The sequence below is a fragment of the Microcaecilia unicolor genome, chromosome 1, assembly GCF_901765095.1.
Source record: "Microcaecilia unicolor chromosome 1, aMicUni1.1, whole genome shotgun sequence".
Classification (NCBI taxonomy): domain Eukaryota; kingdom Metazoa; phylum Chordata; class Amphibia; order Gymnophiona; family Siphonopidae; genus Microcaecilia; species Microcaecilia unicolor.
In genome coordinates this window covers 545381083-545405597 of record NC_044031.1, presented here as the reverse complement: position 1 = coordinate 545405597, position 24515 = coordinate 545381083, and the positions used below count along the sequence as shown (strand labels likewise).

The 24515-nt window shown below is 42.9% G+C and overlaps 1 protein-coding gene across 3 annotated transcripts in view; it reads right to left on the bottom strand.

Annotated features, from left to right (window-relative positions):
* Positions 1 to 24515, bottom strand: part of CPQ (carboxypeptidase Q) — a 418318-nt gene that overhangs the window by 339261 nt on the left and 54542 nt on the right. Inside the window, exon 2 of one of the 3 annotated variants that reach the window (XM_030217024.1) lies at positions 2535 to 2618. The exons of the other annotated variants lie outside the window; for them this stretch is intronic. The gene's annotated coding sequence lies outside the window, so the exon portion shown is untranslated. The remainder of the gene's footprint in view (positions 1 to 2534; positions 2619 to 24515) is intronic. 3 annotated transcript variants of the gene reach the window in all.

Here is a 24515-nt window from a genome sequence, read left to right as displayed (position 1 = left end):
ACCAGTAGCTACATACCACAAAGTTGCACATTTCCTGTCTCATGTTCTCCTGCTGCTGCAGTAGCCCTTCCAGTCTGAACTCTTTGCCAGCAAACTGTGATCTATATAGCGTGCAGACCAATAGATGTTATATAGACAAGCAGGGTAAAAGAAACTTAAAAAAATATAATGAAAGGGCCAGGCTTAGCTGCTCTCGGAATGAGCTGGACAGATGGTAAAGAAACTACTTTTTCTATTACATACATACAGTGGGGGAAATAAGTATTTGATCCCTTGCTGATTTTGTAAGTTTGCCCACTGACAAAGACATGAGCAGCCCATAATTGAAGGGTAGGTTATTGGTAACAGTGAGAGATAGCACATCACAAATTAAATCCGGAAAATCACATTGTGGAAAGTATATGAATTTATTTGCATTCTGCAGAGGGAAATAAGTATTTAATCCCTCTGGCAAACAAGACCTAATACTTGGCGGCAAAACCCTTGTTGGCAAGCACAGCGGTCAGACGTCTTCTGTAGTTGATGATGAGGTTTGCACACATGTCAGGAGGAATTTTGGTCCACTCCTCTTTGCAGATCATCTCTAAATCATTAAGAGTTCTGGGCTGTCGCTTGGCAACTCGCATCTTCAGCTCCCTCCATAAGTTTTCAATGGGATTAAGGTCTGGTGACTGGCTAGGCCACTCCATGACCCTAATGTGCTTCTTCCTGAGCCACTCCTTTGTTGCCTTGGCTGTATGTTTTGGGTCATTGTCGTGCTGGAAGACCCAGCCACGACCCATTTTTAAGGCCCTGGCGGAGGGAAGGAGGTTGTCACTCAGAATTGTACGGTACATGGCCCCATCCATTCTCCCATTGATGCGGTGAAGTAGTCCTGTGCCCTTAGCAGAGAAACACCCCCAAAACATAACATTTCCACCTCCATGCTTGACAGTGGGGACGGTGTTCTTTGGGTCATAGGCAGCATTTCTCTTCCTCCAAACACGGCGAGTTGAGTTCATGCCAAAGAGCTCAATTTTTGTCTCATCTGACCACAGCACCTTCTCCCAATCACTCTCGGCATCATCCAGGTGTTCACTGGCAAACTTCAGACGGGCCGTCACATGTGCCTTCCGGAGCAGGGGGACCTTGCGGGCACTGCAGGATTGCAATCCGTTATGTCGTAATGTGTTACCAATGGTTTTCGTGGTGACAGTGGTCCCAGCTGCCTTGAGATCATTGACAAGTTCCCCCCTTGTAGTTGTAGGCTGATTTCTAACCTTCCTCATGATCAAGGATACCCCACGAGGTGAGATTTTGCGTGGAGCCCCAGATCTTTGTCGATTGACAGTCATTTTGTACTTCTTCCATTTTCTTACTATGGCACCAACAGTTGTCTCCTTCTCGCCCAGCATCTTACTGATGGTTTTGTAGCCCATTCCAGCCTTGTGCAGGTGTATGATCTTGTCCCTGACATCCTTAGACAGCTCCTTGCTCTTGGCCATTTTGTAGAGGTTAGAGTCTGACTGATTCACTGAGTCTGTGGACAGGTGTCTTTCATACAGGTGACCATTGCCGACAGCTGTCTGTCATGCAGGTAACGAGTTGATTTGGAGCATCTACCTGGTCTGTAGGGGCCAGATCTCTTACTGGTTGGTGGGGGATCAAATACTTATTTCCCTCTGCAGAATGCAAATAAATTCATATACTTTCCACAATGTGATTTTCCGGATTTAATTTGTGATGTGCTATCTCTCACTGTTACCAATAACCTACCCTTCAATTATGGGCTGCTCATGTCTTTGTCAGTGGGCAAACTTACAAAATCAGCAAGGGATCAAATACTTATTTCCCCCACTGTAAGCAATTGGAAACCATAGTACTGTAATGCGGTGAGAAAACTCTTCTCACAAGGGCCATTATATGTGTAGTATTTTATGCCACAAGGTCATTTTAGAAAGGCTATATCACATTTAAAGCCTCTTTTACACATAAATAAAGACATTTTGCTAGGATTGTATGGCTCTATATGTGCTTATATGCCATGCACAAGAATTCCCAAGGTGAAGATATGATGCATGTGTATTTTTATAAAATACATGCATACAATATACACACTTACAAAAACCATCAGTTTGAATAAACACACAAACAGACCTTCATGGTTTCCAAGAAGACCAAACAAAAATATTTATCAAAAATGAAACCTCAAAATCTGGTGAGGAAATTCAATTAGAATAATAGTATCTCATAGTGATACTCACTCAACTGATAATGGAATAAATTATCATCATTGGCTTCCATTGTTATTAAAGAACCAATGTAAAAATAAACTCCCGATAGCGTAGAAAACAATTGGTTCCAAAACATCAATCCCTAGTTTTACCAATAAAATAGAAACCGTAAAGGAATGTAATGTGATAAATATACAAAACAACTCACAATCGTGTTCAAAAAATGCAAAAAAAACTGGCTGAAACTGCAGGCAAATGATAACACAACAGATCCCCCCCCCAAAAAGCAGCAGAGCAAACAGTCTGCAGCCAAATACTTACCAGAGTCCACAATTCCTTCTGATTCCCTCCAATAAAGTCTTTATGTAAAAAAGTCCGTTGCTCCCACAATATTCAATCACTGATCTGTGGACGACAGTGCACTGCTCAAACCAACTGCCCTTCTGCTCTTCAACAAGAGCACCTTGTTTCACTGGAGCTTGCTGCTTCAGTGAGTCCAACAAGTGAACTACATAATCATTACCACTAATCCCAAGATGGCTGTGGAACTAAAAAGACCCCAACTTATGTATCCACCAATCAAATTAACTGCCTGATTTAAAGAGCCCAACCATAAAAAAAATGCATTCCATGCAATGTTCTTATTCATACCATTAGGCTCAATAGTATTCAGCCAGAAAATCCATTCTTGTTCTTTACGCCAAAGTAGTTTTTTTAACATCCCCCCCCCTCTCATACCCAATGTGACCTGGTCAATGACCATACAGCGCAATTGTTCAAATTATTGTCCCAACTGTTGACAATGAAGAACCATCAGTGCTTCAGTTTTTCCTTTTATTACACAATGACAATGTTCAATTACTCGCACTTTAAACACCCACGTAGTATGTCCCACATATAATTTATTACAAGGACAAATAAATACATATACTGCATTTTTTGATTCACAATTAGTACAATGTTGAAAAGTTACAGTGTAGTTACCCTTCTGCGAAATAAATTCTGTCCCCTCAATTGTATGTACACAAACTGAACATTCTCCACCTTTTTAATGCTTCCTTGTACATTGCCCAGGAATGTTTCAAACATCAGCTTTACTCATTCTATCATGTAAATTGCTATTCCTAGTAAAAGAAACCATCAGATTCTGTTCCTTAAAAATCTCATGGGTATGCAGAAACCATCCAATGTTTCTGAATGATGGAAGAAGTTTTACCTGACAGCTTAGTAAATTTTAAAATACATGTGGCAACATCTTGTTTTTTCTTTTGTTTTGTATCTAAAAGTAACTCTCTGTTATTGAATCGGGCTCTTCTCTGTGTCTGTTTAATCAATTTAAGAGGATATTCTCTTTCTTTAAATTTACTTTTTAATAATTCAGATGACTGATAGTACTGCTGTGAAGTATCACATATATGCCTATAACGTAAAAACAGAGCAAAAGGCGAACTATTAATCAAATGCTGTGGATGCATACTATCAAAGGCCAATAATGAGTTACTATCCATTGGTTTTACATAGACATCAGATCTTCAATACTCCTTCCTTATACACCAAGATATCAAAAAAATTCAAACAATCTATATGATGAGAATATTCAAACTTGATAGCAGGATGACACTGAGTCAATTCACTAACAAACTCCAACAGTTGCGTAGCCGTGCCTTTCCACAATAAAAAGAAATCATCAATAAATCTTCTCCAATACATCACATAGAGGGGCATTTTCGAAAGGGACGTCCAAGTTTTGATGAGGACGTCCTCGCAAAACATCCCCATCCAGGGGTGGGGAAACCCGTATTTTCAAAACAAGATGGAAGTCCATCTTTCATTTCGATAATACGGTTAGGGATGCCCAAATCCTGAAATTTGGTCATCCTTAGAGATGGTCATCCATAGACTTGGTCGTTTCTGAATTTTGGCGATAATGGAAATTAAGGCCGTCCATCTCAGAAACGACCAAATGCAAGCCATTTGGTCATGGGAGGAGCCAGCATTTGTAGTGCACTGGTCCCCCTGACATGCCAGGACACCAACCGGGCACTGCAGTGGACTTCACAAGTTGCTCCCAGGAACATAGCTCCCTTACCTTGTGTGCTGAGCCCCCCAAACCCCCCTAAAACCTACTACTCACAACTGTATACCACTACCATAGCCCTTACAGGTGAAGGGGTCACCTAGATGTGGGCACAGTGAGTTTCTGGTGGGTTTTGGAGGGCTCGCTGTTTCCTCCACAAAAGTAACAGGTAGGGGGGGATGGGCCTGGGTCTGCCTGCCTGAAGTGCACTGCACCCACTAAAACTGCTCCAGGGACCTGCATACTGCTGTGATGGACCTGAGTATGACATCTGAGGCTGGCATAGAGGCTAGCACAAAATATTTTGAAAGATGTTTTTGAGGGTGGGAGGGGGTTAGTGACCACTGGGGGAGTAAGGGGAGGTCATTCCCAATTCTCTCTGGTGGTCATCTGGTTAGTTCGGGCACCTTTTTGTGCCTTGGTCGTAAGAAAAACATGAGCAGGTAAAGTCGTCCAAGTGTTCATCAGGGACGTCCTTGTTTCTTTCGATGATGGGTTGAAGACGTCCTAGTGTTAGGCACGCCCAAGTCCCGCCTTTGCTACACCTCCGATACGCCCCCTTGAACTTTGGCCGTCCCTGTGACAGAAAGCAGTTGGGGATGTCCAAAATCGGCTTTTGATTATACCAATTTGGACGACCCTATGAGAAGGAGGCCCATCTTCCGATTTATGTCGAAAGATGAGCGTCCTTCTCTTTTGAAAATGAGCCCAATACTGATAATAGACAGAACAATATACAAATTGTTCAAAATTTCCCATAAAGATATTTGCTATTGATGGAGCAAAAGTAGTTCCCATAGCGATACCAGAAGTCTGAAGACAGATCTTATTATCAAACGTGAAAAAATTATTTTTAAGTGCCACTTCCGTAAGTCTCTCCAAAAAAATCAGTAAGAACAGGATAAGGATGTTGGCATGTCTCTAAAGCTTTCTCTACCATCTCCAAATCCTTGTCCTGAGGAATAGAGGTGTACAGGGAGCATATGTCCAGAGTAGCCAACAAAGTAATGTTGAGTTACCTGTACCTCCCATTACTCCCCCAGTGTTCACCAACCCCCTCCCACCCTAAAAAAAAAAAAACTTTAAAAACATTTTTTCCAGCCTCTATGCCAGCCTCAAATGTCATACCCAGTGTCATCACAGCAGTATGCAGGTCCCTGGAGCAGTTTTTAGTGGGTGCAGTGCTCTGCAGGCAGGCGAACCCAGGCCCATCCCCCCTACCTGTTACACTTGTGGTGGCAAATGTGAGCCCTCCAAAACCCACCACAAACCCACTGTACCCACATGTAGGTGCACCCCTTCACCCCTTAGGGCTATGGTAGTGGTGTACAGTTGTGGGGAATGGATTTTGAGGAGGGGTTGGGGGGGCTCAGCACCAAAGGTAAGGAAGCTATGCACCTGGGAGCAATTTGTGAAGTCCACTGCAGTGCCCCCTAGGGTGCCCGGTTGGTGTCCTGGCATGTGAGGGGGACCAGTGCACTACGAATGCTGGCTCCTCCCATGACCAAAGGGCTTGTATTTGGTCGTTTTTGAGATGGGTGTCCTTGGTTTCCATTTTCGCCGAAAACCGTCCATCTCTAAGGTCAACCATCTCAACATTTAGGTCGACCATCTCTTAGGTCAACCGAAATGTTGAGATTTGGGCGTTCCCGACCGTATTATCGAAACAAAAGATGGATGCCCATCTTGTTTCGCAGGGACGTCCTCAGAGATAGGTGCCCTTAGAGATGGGCGTCCCCGTTCGAAAATGCCCCTCCTGGTCTACTATGATCTCTCCTGCAACCTCACTATTGGGATACCCTATCTTCCCTGTTTTGGTGATATCTCAATGTAAGTAGACAGGCAGCATAGTTGTCGCAAGTGATAGAAGCTGCTCTTGAAGGTTGCTTGGATTTGGGGGATCAGAGTAAGTGTTGAACTGAGCTGTATTCCAAGGTTCCTGACTTGTGATTTGAGGGGGAGTTCATATTTCCCAAACGAGATTTTGATGTCAGGTATGTCCCCCACTTGTGTTAGGGACCCATAGAAGCTCAGTTTTACTTGGGTTCAGGAAAAATTTGTTTTTTTAGCCCATTCTTGAATTGATGTTAGACAGGTAGTCAGTTTATTCAGGGCTGTGGGTAAGTCAGGTTCAATGGGTATGAGCAGCTGCACATCATCCGCACAGATGTAGAACCAAGTGTCCATTGACCGAATCAGATTGGCTAGTGGCTTAAGGTAGATATTAAATAGAATAGGTGACAGTATTGATCATTGTGGTACCCCGTAGGTCAGTGTCCCATGATAGTGATGAGGTCCTGCCGAACACTATGGATTGTTGTCTGTCTGATAGATAGCATCTGAACCAGGCAAGTACTGTTCCACTGATACCTGTTTCTGCCAGTCGTGCTAGCATAATATTGTGATCCACAGCATCAAAAGCTGCTGAGAAATCTAGCAGTACTAACAGCAAGGCAAATCCCCCATCTCGGTTTCTATAGAGATCATCAAGTAGGGATACAAGGACTGTTTCTGTTCCATAACCAGGTCTAAATCCGGATTGACATGGATCTAGCCAGTTTCTCTTTTCTAGCCAATCACTGAGTTGATCACAGACTGTTTGTTCTATAAGTTTCCTTAAAAATGGGACGTTGGATACTAGCTGGTAATTTTCAAGTTTGTCATGGTTAAGGTTGTTCTTAGGACGCACCACTGCCCTTTTTAATGTTGTTGGCAGTTGCCCATTGGAAAGAGAGGAGTTCATGATTTTTGTGTCACCTTCTTTGAGGCCCCTGCTTGCCTGCTGCACTATCTTTGATTGGCAGGGGTCGAGGAAGCAGGTAGTTGGTAGAAGGTTTCTTAGGATTTTGTCAAGGCCCTCCTCTGTTATTGGGTTAAAAGAGTCCCATATGTCTATGTCAGGAGGGGGCGAGTTTGTGCGCTCTAGGTTAGCTGATTGTATATAGAAGTCAAAATAAGTGCAATACATACTAAAGATTTTGATATAGGAAAAACAAAACACATTTAGTTATTTACATATTGCAGTACCAAGACTAGTTGCATCCTATGAAAATCTTTCACACAAATTCATATAGTACAGCAGTCATTCACCCAGCATACTATCACTAATGCTTAAAAAAAAAAAAAAAGCTTTGAATGAAAACTCATTTCTTTACGCAACAGCAGAACAGAACATCTGTTCCCTTCATTTCCTGAACAGGATATTCAGCATTCCCAAATGAACTCAGTGGAAAAATGTGACTATCATTACACATTCTACCATTTAGATATTAAATCACACTTGATGAAAGAAAACTACTGAGACAGATCAATGCACAGTAATAGGGCTGTAGAAGTTCTTTGGGGTGGTTAATCAGTCAGTTGCAAAAATAATGAGTGCATCATCAAAATAGAAGCCGTCAAATAAAATGCAAAAGAAAATTCCTAAACATTAATAGTTTAAACCAGTGGTTCCCAAACCTGGTCCTGGAGGTACCCCAGCCAGTCAGATTTTCAGGATATCCACAATGAATATTCATGAGAGAGATTTGCATGAATGGAGGCAATGCATACAAATCTATCATGAATATTCATTGCGGATATCCTGAAAACCTGACGGGCTGGGGTGCCTCCAAGACCAGGTTTGGGAACCACTGGTTTAAACAAATCTTTAAAAAAACATGCAAAGGCCACCATCCTCCTCAACCACAACAAAGAGAAGACTAATGGACTAAAGAAAAAGTAAGGAGACTTACACATGAAGAACCCAAGGATGGACAGAGGCAAGAAGCATACTTAACATGACAAGGATACATTAACTGACAGCACAATGAAACAAATATATTTCAAATCTTATAAAATGGCATAGAAAGAAAAAAAGATCTGTTAACATGCCATGGTTGAGAAACAAAGTCATACTTTTGAAAAGTTTTGGCATGGTGTACTACTACTACTTAACATTTCTAGAGCGCTACTAGGGTTACGCAGCGCTGTACAATTTAACAAAGAGAGACAGTCCCTGCTCAAAGAGCTTACAATCTAATAGACAAGTGAACGGTCGGTCTGATAGGGGCAGTCAAATTGGGGCAGTCTGGATTCACTGTACAATAAACTCTGACAGGAGCAGCCAGGGCTTTTTCATAGTTATTTGGGGAGTGTGGTGTGTGTGGTGTGTGTGTGTGTGGGTGTGTGTGTGTGTGTGTGTGTGTGTGTGTGTGGTGGTGGGGGGGGTCCCATTAATTAGCTCTGAATTATTAATAGCAGATCTGTCCTACCTTACTAAGAACAGGGTTAACTTTAAGTTATGGCCTTTGATTATTAATATATTGTTACATTTTGGTATATTTATTGTTATTATCTTGCTATAATATATTTGCAATTTATTACATTGTGTGTCTTGCAAAATGTCTCGGGCTAAACTGTGTTTCAAAGAAGGCAGCATAAATGTGTAAAATAAAGCCTGACTTTTTAACTACTTGTCGCTAAAACGTTTGACAGTAATATTCAGTCTGTGGTGGCAGCTTTTTTTAAAATGTCGGCTCAGGCTTCTTTTATGGTTACTATGAACAGGAAAGGAGATGGGACTTGATATACTGCCTTTCTGTGGTTACAATCAAAGTGGTTTTACATATTATATACAGGTAATTATTTTGTACTCTTTTTCAAAAAGTGGCAACCATATCTGTATGGGCAAGACTTTACTTTCATCTCAGATCACAATCCATTGGTCTTACTTAAGAGAGTCTCAGGAGAGAATGGGAAGCTACTTCGGTGGAGCCTGTCCCTGCACATGTATAACTTCACCATACAACACTGTAAAGACAGTGAATATGGCAATGCTGATGGATTCTCAAGAAAGGAAGAGCCAGAGCCACCCTGACACTGGACTGTCGAGACCCGACCAGCGGTCTGTAGAGGCCGCAGTCTGAGGTCTCTCTTTTAAGGAGGGTGGTGTGACAAATACAGTGGGTTTTAAGCCTATAAAACTGTATTATTTCTTGAACTGTATTTCTCTAGGTTGGCCAGCAGGTGGTGTATGCTTCTATTTAAAGTTGTTACAGAGAACTGACTGTTCCCTCTTTAGTTAAATAGATAAGAGGTAACCTGCAGTGATGTGGCCAGCTATTTTTAAAACTTGTTGTTCTGGGCTCTGATTGGCCCAGGAGCTCAAATTTAGCTAGGATGCACTGGCTTTTTCTCCCGTCTTTGCTGAGGTCCTCTGAACAGTTAAATTTTGTTCCATTTGTTTTTATGGTTTACTGTTCAATTATTTTTTCCATGACAATAAACATTTTTAGTTTATTGTCTCTGCTTGTCTGGACTAAGAATCCTGGTGGTTTGTGTGCTGTGTCTGTGAGTGCTTTCTGGGAACTGTGGGACCACTGAGAGTGTGGCCCCTTGTAACCTAGAAATCACTGGGAATAATTTGAGAGCGCGAGACTCTCTCATAGGTGGTTGGGACCCAGCTGGTGGGAGGAGGGTGCTGGTGTAGAGCACAAGCAGCAGGTGCAGGCGGACCAGAGCTGTGCTGGGGATAGACCCTCTAAGTGGCCGCAGGATAGTCCAGGTGGGTGGCTAGGCGTTTTGTGACACAAGTATATAATTTAGGTTGGTGAATGGGCACAGTAAGTGGAGGTGGGGTGCACTGAAGGGATGGGGAGCTAAACAATACCTGGAGAGAGGGGGAGGAGTGATTTATGGGCTGACATTCTAAGAGAACAGGCGTAAATAGGGGTGACAGGTAGAAGTGAGCACCTGAAAGTATGACAGATTATTTGAGTTTTGGGGAGGAGATGGATGGGTGGGAAGAGGAACTCTGGGTAAGGGCAGAGTTGAGGGACAGGCCTAAGGATAGTCACAGGGGATTCCATGCTGGAGTTTACTGGAGGGGGGATACAACGCACATTGAAAAGGGAAAAGAGACAAGGAAGAGACATTACACAATACTAAGCTATAGTAACATGGAATGTAGGTGGCTTGGGCTCCCCAAAAGAGTGGCAAAAGGTATTGGTGGCCTTATGAAGATTCAGAACTGGGGTTGTGCTCTTACAGGAGACACATTTAGATGACTGGAGCATACAAAACTTAAGAGAGAGTGGGTTAGACATTGCTATTCTGCTTTAACCCAGTAAGTAAGTCTTAATACACAAAGCAATTCCCTTAGAGAACATAAAGTGTTCTGGGACAGCCAAGGCAGGTGGACTGTGGTACAAGCAGACCTATTTGGGGAAACTTTGGTGCTGGTCTCATTTTATGCACCCAACATATATGATCATAGTTTCTTTACCAAGCTTATGGGAAACTAATGGGGATGTTGGGCTGGGGCTTAATTACTGAAGGTGATTTTATTAATGGAGCAAGCCCACAATGAGAGAGAGATCAGGCAGGTCTGGGAGAAAAGAACACTGGGAAGAGTGGGGTCATTTACTTTGCCCAGAATTAGATCTTGGAACAGGAGTATACACAGGGTTGTGCTGGTAAATTTTTAACAACGGGCGAGAATTCAGGAGGGAAGCCTTAGCCCATGTTTTGAGAGCCAGTTGTTAAAGTAGCCATTGGGGGGGGGGGGGGCTATTTTAACAACCCAAAATTCTTAAAATTTAACAAATGGATGTCGTGAGTCCGTGAGATCCCACTCCAGCACACCACTGAGTATACACAACTATCCAGGGTGCATGGCATACAATACAAGATAGATTACTTGCTAATTTCTGAGCATTTGTTTCCTGTAATAAGGGGTGGGAAACCTCAGCACAGTCTTGTAGTTACAGAACCCACCCAGCACTCTCTCTTTTCTAAGCTTGGGCTGGTGCAGAAGCCTGGAAGGGGCACGGAGGACATGCTGGATATTGTGGATGTTGGGTGGGTGTAGGGAATGTCAGATGAGATGCTGACCAACTGGAGGGTTAGAGGAGAAAAGGAGATGCTAGCAACTGGGCGGTGGAGGGGGGGGGGGGATATAGAAAGAAATGGGAGATTCTGAACACCTTGGGGTGGGGTAGAGAGGGTTAGGGGAGATGCTGCCCAACTGGGTGTGGTGGAAGTACAGAGGGGAAAGGGAGGAGATATAAGTGATTTGCCCTGAGTCATGAGAAGCTGCAGTGGGAATTGAACCTGGTTCTCAGGTCACTGCACTAACCGTTAGGCTACTCCCAATCTGCCAAACAGTCACACTTATTATCAATTCATGAACCAACAATGAATGTAATATAAAACACTTGATCATTGTCTCTCTCTGGAATTTCTGGGACATAGACTGTAGAAGTCTGCCCGGCACTATCCTCAGATTCCAACTACTGGAGTTGTCATCGAAGCCCACTCCAGTCTATCTCAATCCATCTTGTCATCTGCAGGACAGAGACCATAAAAGTCTGCCTGGTACTGTCCTCACAATCCAATTACAGAGTTGCCGTACAAGTCCTCTGCAAACCAGATTGCCATTTATAGGACACAGACTGTACAAGATTGCCCGGCACTGGCATTAGTTCTTCACAGCCAGAGTCACCATCTAAGCATCATTTGACACATCAACACATATGTAGCCATTTAAGTTTTGGTTTTTTTTTACACCATTCATTTTCTAATTAGAGAACCTCTGTGTTCATCCTATGCCTTTTTGAATTCCATCACCGTTTTTGTCTCCACCACCTCCTTGGGGAGGGCATTCCAGGCATCAACCACTCTATGAAAAAAAAATCTACCACCCTGAGTGGCGTTCCTAGGGGGGGGGGGCGGTGGGTGCGGTCCGCCCCGGGTGCACGCCGCCTGTCCTCCGTTGTTCCATGCTTCTTCTCTGCCCCGGAACAGGTTACTTCCTGTTCCGGGGCAGAGAAGAAGCATGGAACAACTGAGGACAGGCGCGTGCGGCACCCTCCCGGCGGCGTGCACCCGGCGGGGGGGTTCTTTCACGGGGGTGCCCTTTTACCGGGGGAGGGGTCCGCGCTGCATCGGGGGGCGCTGCACCCGGGGGGGCGGGGCGCATCGGCGATCCGCCCCGGGTGCCAGCCCCCCTAGGAACGCCACTGCCACCCTGCAACCTCAACTTATGTCCTTTAGTTTTAACATTTAGAACTATGTAGAGGGGAGTAGCAAGACCTTGAGCTGCTCCCTGGGGGGGGGGGGGGGGGGGCAGGGAAGGGGTGTAGACTGAAGATTCACTTCCAACACCCTTGGGCTATCCCTGCTAGTAACCTGCCTCAGATATGGGAAAAGGAAGCCTTTGCTGGGCTCCTAATCCAGAGAAACCAACCTATGACAATTTTATTTTAGTTTCAAAACCTATGAAATGTTTGTGAACCACTCCATTCAAACTACCTCTCCTTCACGCCACCCCCACTCCTCAGGTCAGAGACAACACAAATAGAAACACACATGCATACAAAGGGGCTAATTCTATACAGAAGGTGCCAACAATTAGGCAACTAGAATGCAAGTAAATTATCAGATTACCGACATATACATGTTATGTGTACATGTATGCGCATTAATGCATAAACTTAATGGTATTCTATAAGTTTTGTGCATTTATTTAGCCATCTAAGTGCAAGAATTTACACTAGTTGAATGGTTGGTGTAAGTGGTCTTGCTTAATATATATGTAAATATTTGTTGTGCTTGCACTAGTATTCTGTAAAGGAAACTACTTGACTATTTTTCTTTCTAGAACTGGTTCAAAATAGGTACATTTTGGCACCCATTTATAAAATTGCCCTCATTCACCCCAATTCTAGAAAGTTGCACACCCAAATTTATGGCTAGCATGCAAATTTGCACACACAAGTTATAGAATAAGCTCAGTTGCGCACATATCAATAATGAGCTGATAATTGCAATAATTGGCCTTAATTGATGCTACTTGGCATACAACTTATAGAATACTAAGGGCCCTTAGTATTCTATAACTTGCATGCACAAATTCCAGAGCATGCAACTTTAAGGGGAACATGGACCTGGGAGGGGCATGGGCGGGGCAGGGGCTTGTCAGGCATTTACGCCTTCGGGTTATAGAATACTAGCATTTAAGCGCTTAACTGCCTACAGTTAGGTGCAAGCATTTATGCCAAAATCAAAGAAATAAAGAATGACCCACCAAAATTACAAAAATATGTGTAAACAAAAATAATATACTAACGGAAGGAAAAAAGCCTCAAAGTGCTCCAGATCTAAAGATCTATGGAGATAAAAGAGATCAAATTGATCTGTACTTCATCACTGGCTTAAAAAACCTTCCAAGTATATCAGAGATTACTGTATGGAAAACATCAAAATTGCTCAAGGCATGAAACTCTCCATGTGCATCAAAATATCAATATGCATCAAAAAAAACAAAATCCAATACAGTTTAGAGAACTCCAGAGAAGCTACTTAGCATAAGCAATCTTTAAATGTCCCTCCTGGAGCTCATGCAACTCATAGCTATGTTCAACATCCGTCAGTACCCTAGACCAACGTTGGCCAGCGTTTTGCTCGGCTTAGATTAGAGCTGCTGCTTCAGGGTAGAGAATGACGCAGGGACAAAATCTGTCCCCGTCCCCGCAAACTCTATCCCTATCCATAGAAGCTTCGCTATTTAACCACACTTAAGATTTACCTTTAGGTTTAAAAAGCAAAATCATGTGCATGTAAGGACTGCATACATAAATTAAAACAAATGCCCTTAAAACGTAATAATACTGGACTAGTCTGGCAAGCAATAATGAAACAGTGATGGAATATTCATTCACATAACAAGCAATAACGAGCACTAATTTTTCTAATCATTCTACAACTTCAAGCACATTTAATTCTTTTCTCACTATACAAAACAGGAAACCACAGAAAAACTGACATAGAGATCTCCCTCAAGAAAGCCAGGTAAACACTGGTAAAAGAGAAGCAGAAATGTATTTTCTCCTGCACTCTGCAAAATACAAAAATAGAAAAGAGGTACATTTCACAAAGCAGGCACATCTCAGTCCTTAAAAAGTATTAAATAAAAATATTTCTTTTCTACCTTTGTTGTCTGAGCACTTTATTTTTCTAATTGGGCTGGTCCCAGTCTCTTTTCCACTTTCCACGTGTCCGTCTTCTCTAAATTCTTTTCCACATTGGCGTTTCCATTTCTTCTCTCTCCTCTTGGCTTTGTCCTTCTCTACATCTGTCTAGCAGTGACCTTTCATTTCATGCCCCCCCTTATTTGTGTTAATCCCCCTTTCTCTCACCTTAGTCTCTGTTTCACGTCTCATCTACCTACTAGCTTTTACAATTGCTCCCTCTGTCTCCCACTTAATATCCAGTCTCCTAAACCCCTATCTTTTTTCACCCACTTCTTTAGCCCTCATTCCCACCCTATTAGCCCTCATCTACCCTCTACTGGATCTCATCACCCTATCAGTCCCCAGCTCCATCCGTTTCTCTCTTTCATCCCTTGCTTCCAAGGCCCTATACCCCATGCCCTTCCTTCCTCTCCCCCCTTGCAAGGTCATGTCACTCTCCTTCCCTCCCTCCCTCCCTTCTTCCTTCCCTCCAAGGTCCGGTGTCACTTTCCCTCCCTCTCCCCCTCCACAAAGTCTGGTGTTGCTTTCCTTCCCTCCATCCTTGTCCAACATTTCTCCTCTGTTCCCTGCCCTCAACTCGTTCCATGTCCAGCATTTCTCCTCTCTTCCCTCCCCTCCATCCATGTGCATCTCCTTCCTGACTTTCCTCCCCTCCATCCATCCATGTCCAGCAACTCTTCATTCTTCCCTGCTCTCTCCTCCATCCACCCATATCCAGTAAATTTGCTCTCTCCCCTGCCACCTCCATTCATCCATCCATGTCCAGCAATTCTCCTCTCTTCCCTGCCCTCCCCTCCATCCATCCATGTCCAGCAACTCTCCATTCTCCCCTGCCCTCTCCGCCATCCATCCATATCAAGCAAATTTGCTCTCTCCCCTGCCCCTTCCATTCATCCATCCATGTCCAGCAATTCTCCATTCTCCCCTGCCCTCTCCTCCATCCATCCATATCCAGCAATTTTCCTCTCTCCTCTGCCTCCTCCATCCATCCATGTCCAGCATCTGTCCCCTGCCCCTTCCATCCATCGAGGTCCAGCAATTCTCCTCTCTCCCCTGCCCTCCCCCCTCCATCCATCCATGTCCAGCAACTCTCTATTCTCCCCTGCCCTCTCCTCCATCCACACATATCCAGCAAATTTGCTCTCTCCCCTGCTCCCTCCATTCATCTATCCATGTCCAGCAATTGTCCTCTCTCCCCTGCCCTCCCCTCCATCCATCCATGTCCAGCAATTCTCCTCTCCCCTTCCCTCCTCTCCACGTCCAGCAATTCTCCGCTCCCCTGCCCTCCCCTCCTCTCCACGTCCAGCGATCTCTTCTCTCCCTCTGTCCTCCTCTCCTGTCCATGTCCAGCAATCTCTTCTCTCCCCCTCCCCTCCCATCCATGTCCAGCGATTCTCCCTGCTCTCCCTCAGCTCCCCAACAGCCTTCCTCTCAGTTCCTTCCTGCCCCCTCCCCCGCACGTTTAAACCTTTTATTTTCCTTGCAGCGATGGCAGTGAAGCACGCAACACAGCGGGCTCGCCTCCTGCCTTTCCCTTCTCTCACACAGTGTCCCGCCCTCGTAGAAACAGGAAATACATCATCGCAAGAAGGCGGGACACTGAGGGAAGGGAAAGGCTGGAGGCGAGCCCGCTGTGTTGTGTGCTTCACTGCTGTCGCTGCGATGAAAATAAAAGGTTTAAACACACATGAGGGGGGGGCAGGAAGGAACGAAGAGGAAGCCTGTCCGGGGGCTGAGGGCGAAAAGAGCTGCTGCAGCATTGCGCCAGCCCTGCGTTTGGGGGGGGCAATGCCCCCTCACCCCCTCAAACTATGCCCATGGGCAGGCGTCTGTTGTACCGTGGGTGCAGGGGTTATTACTGCTCCTGCGGGGTGGGGAAATAACCTCTTTTTGCACCCGCGGTAAAACTTTGAAAATTTTCCCCATTCTTGCGGTTTTATTGTGGATTACTGCAGTTTACCACGATTACCCGCTCCCGTGTCATTCTCTACTTCAGGGTCTTGAAAATCGGGGTTAAGCTAGACGGCAACTGCAAACATGACTGCTATCCGACGAGTCTTGGATACATTTAACACAGTTCCTGCCCCTGGTTAGTGTTTTACCCCTGATGTAGCCATTTTGGTGAAACGTGGCCACGTCAGGCCTTTTTGAATAAAGGATTTCTTGGACTCCTGGTCCGTTTTGTGTTCTACTTATTGCTGTGTGCTACGGACCTGCAAAGCCTCTTCTTTGTTACTGTGCAGTAAGGTAGCATGTCATCCACTGGAAACTTTGTAAATGATACAGCATTGTAGTGCCAGAAAAGCATTGGGATCATGACCCAGAGAGAATTATGGAGAAGGCTGAATTGAGGTTGAAGGTGGAACAGACTCAGGAGTAATGTCAGGAAGTATTTTTTCACGGAGAGGGTGGCGGATACATGGAATGCCCTCCTGCGGGAGGTGGTGGAGATGAAAACGATAATGGAATTCAAACATGCATGGGATAAACTCAAAGGAATCCTGTTTAGAAGGAATGGATCCACAGAATCTTAGTGGAGGTTGGGTGGCAACACCAGTAATTGGGAAACAAAACCAGTGCTGGGCAGACTTCTAGGTCTGTGCTGTGATCGTGACTGAACAGATATGGATGGGCTGGAGTGTAAATTTTAAGAGATGTTGACATTAACTTCAGAAATTTTACTACAAGAACGGTGGGCAGACTTCTATGGTCTGTGCCCTGAGAATGGCAAGGACAAATCAAACTTAGGTATACATATAAAGTATCACTTACCATGTATAATGAGTTTATCTTGTTGGGTAGACTGCATGGACCATACAGTCTTTATCTGCTGTCATTTACTATATGAAGAAGTTATGATCACTTGGGACATCTCTATTATGAAAAGCTGAATGCAAGAAAACCAGGCATAATGTCAAAGCAGAAAAACACTAGAATGCCATTGATTACAGAAGTCACTTCTTGTTCTGGGGCACGGATGGCAGCCATTGTGGTGTAGCCAAAATCCCCAAAGCAGTGGCCATTTGAAGTTTAAGATCATGAAACACTGGCCACCGTTGGAACAGTAAATAAGAACAGAAGAGAAATGTTTACTAGCTGAGGAAAAAGATTTGGACAAATATAAGTAATTGATTTTTGTAATTTTGAAAGCATATAATAAGAAGAGTGATAATTGGAAGATTTAAGGTTTCTAAGGAAGGATGTTTTAGTCAATGGCTGAAAATTGGACATAGGCTGAAAGTTGATGAGCCTATTGAGTTCTCCGAGGCTCTCTCCTTCCTATTTTTCAGTGACTGGTTTGCTAAATGTTTAGGGCCTGTTTACTAAGCAGCACTAAGGGTGCATTAGCGTTTTTAGCTTGCACTAATAATTAGGACGCGCTAAATGCTAAGTTGCCCATAGAAACATACGGGTGACTCTAGCATTTAGCGCATGCTAAAAACACTAGAGCAGCTTAGTAAACAGGGCCTTTAATGCCCTACATTGTTTTAAGAATTATACAGTGGTAGTTGTGCTATTGATTATACCAATGGCATTTCAAAGAAAAACATTTTACAAATCAGGTGGAGAAGGAAAAAAGTCCTCAAATATCAAGAAAAGCGGTCAGAGACCAAGAAAATGTGGCAGAAAGATGCAGAAATATTTGTTATTACAGTGGATTCCACAGACCGGATTAAAATAAATTTTAGATAGGTTGCCTATACATATTACATCTTATGCACTCCAGAAGGAAGCTGTCTTTGGCATGATGCATGTACTACAGCGAGTGTTAGCAGTAAATTTGAGAGACTGAGATCATACTCCACACACCCTGGCTTAGGAGCGAGGTTCATTAATGTCATGGTATGTGTAAAACTAACCCATTTGGAGACATTGCCTCCATGAGAAACCATCTTAATGTACACACATGCAAGATGGAATGCTGGAAAGAAATTATACATAAGGGGTCAAATGTCTGTTGGAGGGCCAAGTAACTCTCCCATGGAAAGAATTCCACGGGGCCATGCTGTGCATGCTTTCAGAATGTTTTCCCCCACTAGTATTTTTAAACTAAGTAGCTCTTTGGAAAGGCTGCATTTTAATTAACGTTGCTCCGATACTAAATCCGTTTGACTGAATTTAGATACCAAGAAGGCACTAATGAACAGGATATGATATGAAGCTGCTAGGAGGTAAGTTTAACAGCAACATCAGGAAATTCCTTTCGCTTTCCCAGTGGAGGTTGTGGGAACAAAAACAGTGGTGGAATTCAAAAAAGGCATAGGATAAACACAGAGGATCCCTATATGGCAAGAGGATAGAATCAAAGCAAAACTTAAATGACTTTCACACTTCAAAATAATGCACAGACCTGTATGGGGTGGCAGAGACAATCCTAAAAAAAAAAAAAAAAAAGCATATTTTATTTATTTATTTATTTATTTATTGTGAACATTTATATCCCACATAATCCCACCAAGGCAGGCTTTATGTGGCTTGCAATGTTAAGGAAAAGTACAACATAATAAGTCAAGTGCAAATCAGGGTAGAAAGTAGATGAGGGGTAGAGAGGGAATCAACATATACTGGCCAGATTCTATATAGGGCACCTAGGAGATCCGTGCGGAAAACATTTCTGCCTAATGGCCCTGTTTACTAAGCCGCGCTGTAGATGCACTAAAAAGTTAGCACGACTACATCGTGGCTTAGTAAACAGGGCCCTAAGTGTATTCTATAAGCGGTGCCTAGATTTAAGCACAGAGGCAAGTAGAGGTGCAGAGGGCCATATTATTTGCAACGCCAATGAAACGCCCATTTCCCTGCCATAACCATGCTCCGTTTTGCCTGCACGCATTAAAATGTAGGTGCAATGCGTTACAGAATATGCTTAGGGAGTTGAGCGTGTAAATTCTAATTGTTGCCAATTAGTGCTCACTATTGCTGTTAGCAACACTGATTGGCTTGTTAAGCCAATTAAGTTACACACGTTGTTACAGAATATGCTTGAATTTCGGCGCGGAACACTAGGCGTGCTATATATAGAATCCGGGGGATAGGGGTTAACTTTCATGCAGTGGGAGGTGCAATTCAAACCACCTTATTGGGCAGACTAGATGGCCCATGCTGGTCTATATCTGCCATCATTTACTATGTTACCATGTAAGAACTTGCATTTACAGTATATCACAGAACCAGAGTCTAAATTATGTTGCCTGTGGACAACCAACATAAGGCAATCTGCAACAAAACTCAATTTGACAAAGTGGAATCAAACATTGGACTACTTAGTTACTATTCTGACAACTAAATTGGAAAAGTGACATAAGTACATATAAGTACATAAGTATTGCCATACTGGGAAAGATCAAAGGTCCATCAAGCACAGCATCCTGTTTCCAACAATGGCCAATCCAGGTTACAAATACCTGACAAGATCCCAAAAAAGTACAAAACATTTTATACTGCTTATCCCAGAAATAGTGGATTTCCCCAAGTCCATTTAATAATGGTCTATGGATTTTTCCTTTAGGAAGCCGTCCAAACCTTTTTAAAACTCCGCTAAGCTAACCGCCTTTACCACATTCTCTGGCAACGAATTCCAGAGTTTAATTACACATTGAGTGAAGAAAACGTTTCTCTGATTCATTTTAAATTTACTACATTGTAGCTTCATCGCATGCCCCCTAGTCCTAGTATTTTTGGAAAGCATAAACATACGCTTCACATCTACCCGTTCAGCTCCACTCATTATTTTATAGACCTCTATCATATCTCCCCTCAGCTGCCTTTCCTCCAAGCTGAAGAGCCCTAGCCGCTTTAGCCTTTCCTCATAGGGAAGTCGTCCCATCCCCTTTATCATTTTCATCGCCTTTCTCTACACCTTTTCTAATTCCACTATATCTTTTTTGAGATGCGGCGACCAGAATTGAACACAATATTCGAGGTGCGGTCGCACCATGGAGTGATACAAAGGCATTATAACATAAGGCATTATAACATCCTCATTTTTGTTTTCCATTCCTTTCCTAATAATACCTAACATTCTATTTACTTTCTTAGCCGCAGTAGCACACTGAGCAGAAGGTTTCAACGTATCATCAACGACAACACCTAGATCCCTTTCTTGGTTGGTGACTCCTAACGTGGAACCCTGCATGACGTAGCTATAATTCGGGTTCCTCTTTCCCACATGCATCACTTTGCACTTGCTTACATTAAACGTCATCTGCCATTTAGACACCCAGTCTCCCAGTCTCCCAGTCTCGTAAGGTCCTATTGTAATTTTTCACAATCCTCCCGCGATTTAACGACTTTGAATAACTTTGCGTCATCAGCAAATTTAATTACCTCACTAGTTACTCCCATCTCTAGGCCATTTATATATGACAATTTTATAAAGAACAAAATTAAACATAAGGATAAGAGGAACCTTAAAGATAGATAAAACAAATGAAGAACTTAAAAAAAAAGATAAGAATAAAGTAAAGGAGGGGAAACTCTGAAGCATAATGCATTGAAAATATGCCATTGCACGTGCTTGGAAATGCATTGGATGGACGCACACAGAAAGAGCACAGTCAGTGTGAACATAGGAAATGAGATAGGGAAACAATACAGATTAGGAATAATCACTACATGCTTCTCTGTATCCAGCAGGCATATGATTTTCTCCTAGTCATGCACGGTTGGCATTTCCTGCAAGGTATCTCATTCCAAAAAACAAACAGGACTACAGAAACTTCACAAGCAGAATCTGCACATAACTCTTTCACTCTAAATCTATTGTGAGGACAAAATGTCTTTGATTCAGCAGAAGTGTCATAAATAAACAAATGAATTTCACCACCCTCACCCTCTGATTTTTACCTGGTAGCTAGTGACTGAGCAGGAATAATCCACAGTCACTGCTTCCACATTGGCTCCTGGCTTCAAAATAGTACCATAGTCTCGTGGTACTACATCTAGTATTCAGACTGCCAAATAAGGCTCAAAGAAGTGTTGAGAAAATAGAAAACAGCAGCATTCCACAATAAGCCTCCAATGATGACACCTGTTAAAAGGCTTAAGAGCGAGAAAGGGCATGGCCTCAGAGAAAAGCATAATGCGTCAGCTCCAGAATAACACTTACATGCCCATTAGAGGGAGGAATAAGCTAGGTAATGGCACAGATTCATAAAAGACAACACCTAGAGAACCCAGGTGCAAACATGCTGTTAAATATATTTACATCCTCTATGCACTGCTCGTGAATCCCACTTTTATACACAACCTAAAATATCCAGTTTTTGGTAAATTTCACTTTTATTGAAGGATCTAATACTTGACTATTTCCTTTCCTCTCACTGTGGCTAATTTTGTTTGGTCCAGTCAGCCCCCCCCCCCCCTACTCTCCATTATATTTAAATTTTTATCCATGGACATCATTCATTGACTTTAGGCATATTTCATCCTATGCCCCATCATTCCAGAGCTTCCTTTCAATTGAAAGGGACTCGCCTTCTGTGCATTTATGCCATGGAGATATTTAAATGTCATTATCATATCTCTCCTCTCCCACCTTTCTTCCAGAGTATACATACTGAGATCTTTAAGTCTGTTCCCATACACTTTATGACAAAGACTATTTTAGAAGCCACCCTCTGAATCAACTCCATCCTGTTTATATCTTTTTGAAGGTGTGGTCTCCGAATTGTACACAATATTCTAAATAAGGTCTCACCAGGGCCTTATACAGAGGAATCATCACCAACTTTTTCCAAGTAGCCATTCCTCTCCCTATGCACCCAAGCATCCTTCTAGGTTTCACTGTTGCCTTTTTTTTACCTGTTTGGCCACCTTAAGATCATCACATATGATCACATCGAAGTACCACTCCTCTTTCGTGCATAAAAATTCTTCAACCCTTAAACTGTACCATTCCCTTGGGTTTTTGCAGCCCAATTGCATGACGCTGATTTTTTTTTTTTGCATTAAGTCTTAGCTACCAAATTCCAGACCATTCCTCAAGCTTAGCTAAGTCCTTCCTCATATTAGCTGCACTATCAAGGGTGTCTACTCTATTGCACATTTTGGTATCATCTGCAAAGAGACAAACCTTACCAGACCACCCTTCAGCAATATCACTTACAAAAAGTGTGAAAAAGAACCTGCTCAAGAACTCAACCTTACTGCACACGACTGGTAACATCCTTTTTCACACAGTGAGCTCCATTTACCACTACCTTCCATCGCCTTCCACTCAAATCAGTTCCTCAACCAGTCAGTTACTTTAAAGCCCATACCTAGGGCACTTGATTTATTTATTAGTCTACTAAGCATCATAGCTAGCAGTGAATGAGCCCTAGGTGGAAAAACTAAGATGGACTCCTATAACACTACCTCTCCCAAGTGGAGAAAAGGGAGGAGGGGGCAGAAATCAGTAACAAAATGAACTGGAAACCTCAAGAAGTCAGACATTGCATGCATAAAAGAAACAGAAACTGAAGTGCAAGAGCTCAAGGATACAGATTTCCCATAGCTAACATATTCCACTTCAAAAATATTATTTACCTTTGTTGTCAGAGCATTATATTTTTTTCATTTGCTTTGGTCCCAGTGTCTCTTTTCTCCTTTTCTCTGTTTAACTCTTTCCAGAGTCTCTTGGCCATTTGGCATGCCTTCTTTCATCATATCTACCATCTAACTTACCTCTGCATCCCTATCCATCCTGTCCAATCCCTCTATGTCGCTATCCTTATCCTCTCCCCCAATATTCGGCTTCTCAGCTCTTTATCCTTCTCTGCTTTATTACAGTAGGTTTTCTATATAGGACTGTAATATATATTTTTGTATTTTGTTTTTGCAGGGTTTGGTTACTAGAGCTCTGAAGGGGTCTCCTCCCTCCCCCCCCCCCCCCCAGTCCCCACTACCTGGGATAGATGGTGTTATAGGGGCTGCTCTTAATTTTCCTTCATGGGACCCATTCAGTCCTAAGTACACCATTGAAATGGAACACTTTTGAAGGTACCTCTAAGTCAGGAAATCCTTTCCCTTGGAGAGAAACGTGGTCCTTTGAATGAGCACATGTGTGCACAGAATGAAGAGGGGAAAGGACCAGGAAAGTAAATGTCCTGTGGGGGTCCTGAGATGTAAATCCATCTACAGACCACCCCACAGCTGAGCCATCCCCCTTACACAAGAACTACAAAGCACAAGCAGACTAATCAATTCTTAACTACTGGAAGTATTCTAGGGGCACATGAAGATAGAAAAGTAACAAGAAAAAAAAAACAAAAAACAAACAAGCATGAAACTTCCACTGAATAACCCATCTGAAAGCCAGGTTCCCCAAAGTACAGACACCAGACAAACCTCCACACAGCAGGCATTCAGAAGAGCTGCAAAACATCTGTTGACAGACTCATTCCTGCTCCTTCTTGTTTGCTTAGTACCTAGCAACAATAACCACAAGTCTAAGTGAAAAAATGCAGTAAGGAGCTGGAGTATACAGGATACACTGCCAATGGCAAAATTACATCACACAGCTTCTTTCTGAAACACAGAACCAGACATACCATTAACCGCTTCTTGTGACGGTAGTATTTACAATCCAAATTTATGCAGATTTGTTCAGAATTTTCTCTCTTTGGAAAGGCTAGTAAGTATAATGGGGGGGAGGGAATATATATATATATATTTTTTTTAATTTATTTTACACATTAGCCCCCCCACGACTAAAATCATGCGTGCAAATCAGAGTGCATAGCCAATTTGTGCGTGCAACTTAATTGATTGAGTCCTAATAAATAAATGCCAATAATTGGTTGCTAGTAACCACATAATTGCTTAATTGGCCTTAATTGGGAGTTATGCACACATCGTATTCTACAATGATGTGCGCATAACTCCCATAGTGTGTAATTTCAAGGAGGTGTGTTTAGGGGGGGGGCGTTCCTATAAGTTACGCACATTTTTATAGAATACAGCCGATCCGCACCTAATTTTGGTGCTAGCATTTACATCTGGTTTCAGCAAGTGTAAATACAGGCACCTTAAGTTCGGCACAGATTAGCTGCTATTCTATGAAGTGCAGAAACCCTTTATAGAATAATGCTCTACGCATAATTTTTTACGTGCTGATTTTTCAGTGTGGTTTACTTGAATGTAGTCCTTATATATATCATTTTACATACTAAATACATGGATTTGACATCCAAAGTATTTCTAGTCTGTCATTCATGCCTGTGCTGCAAC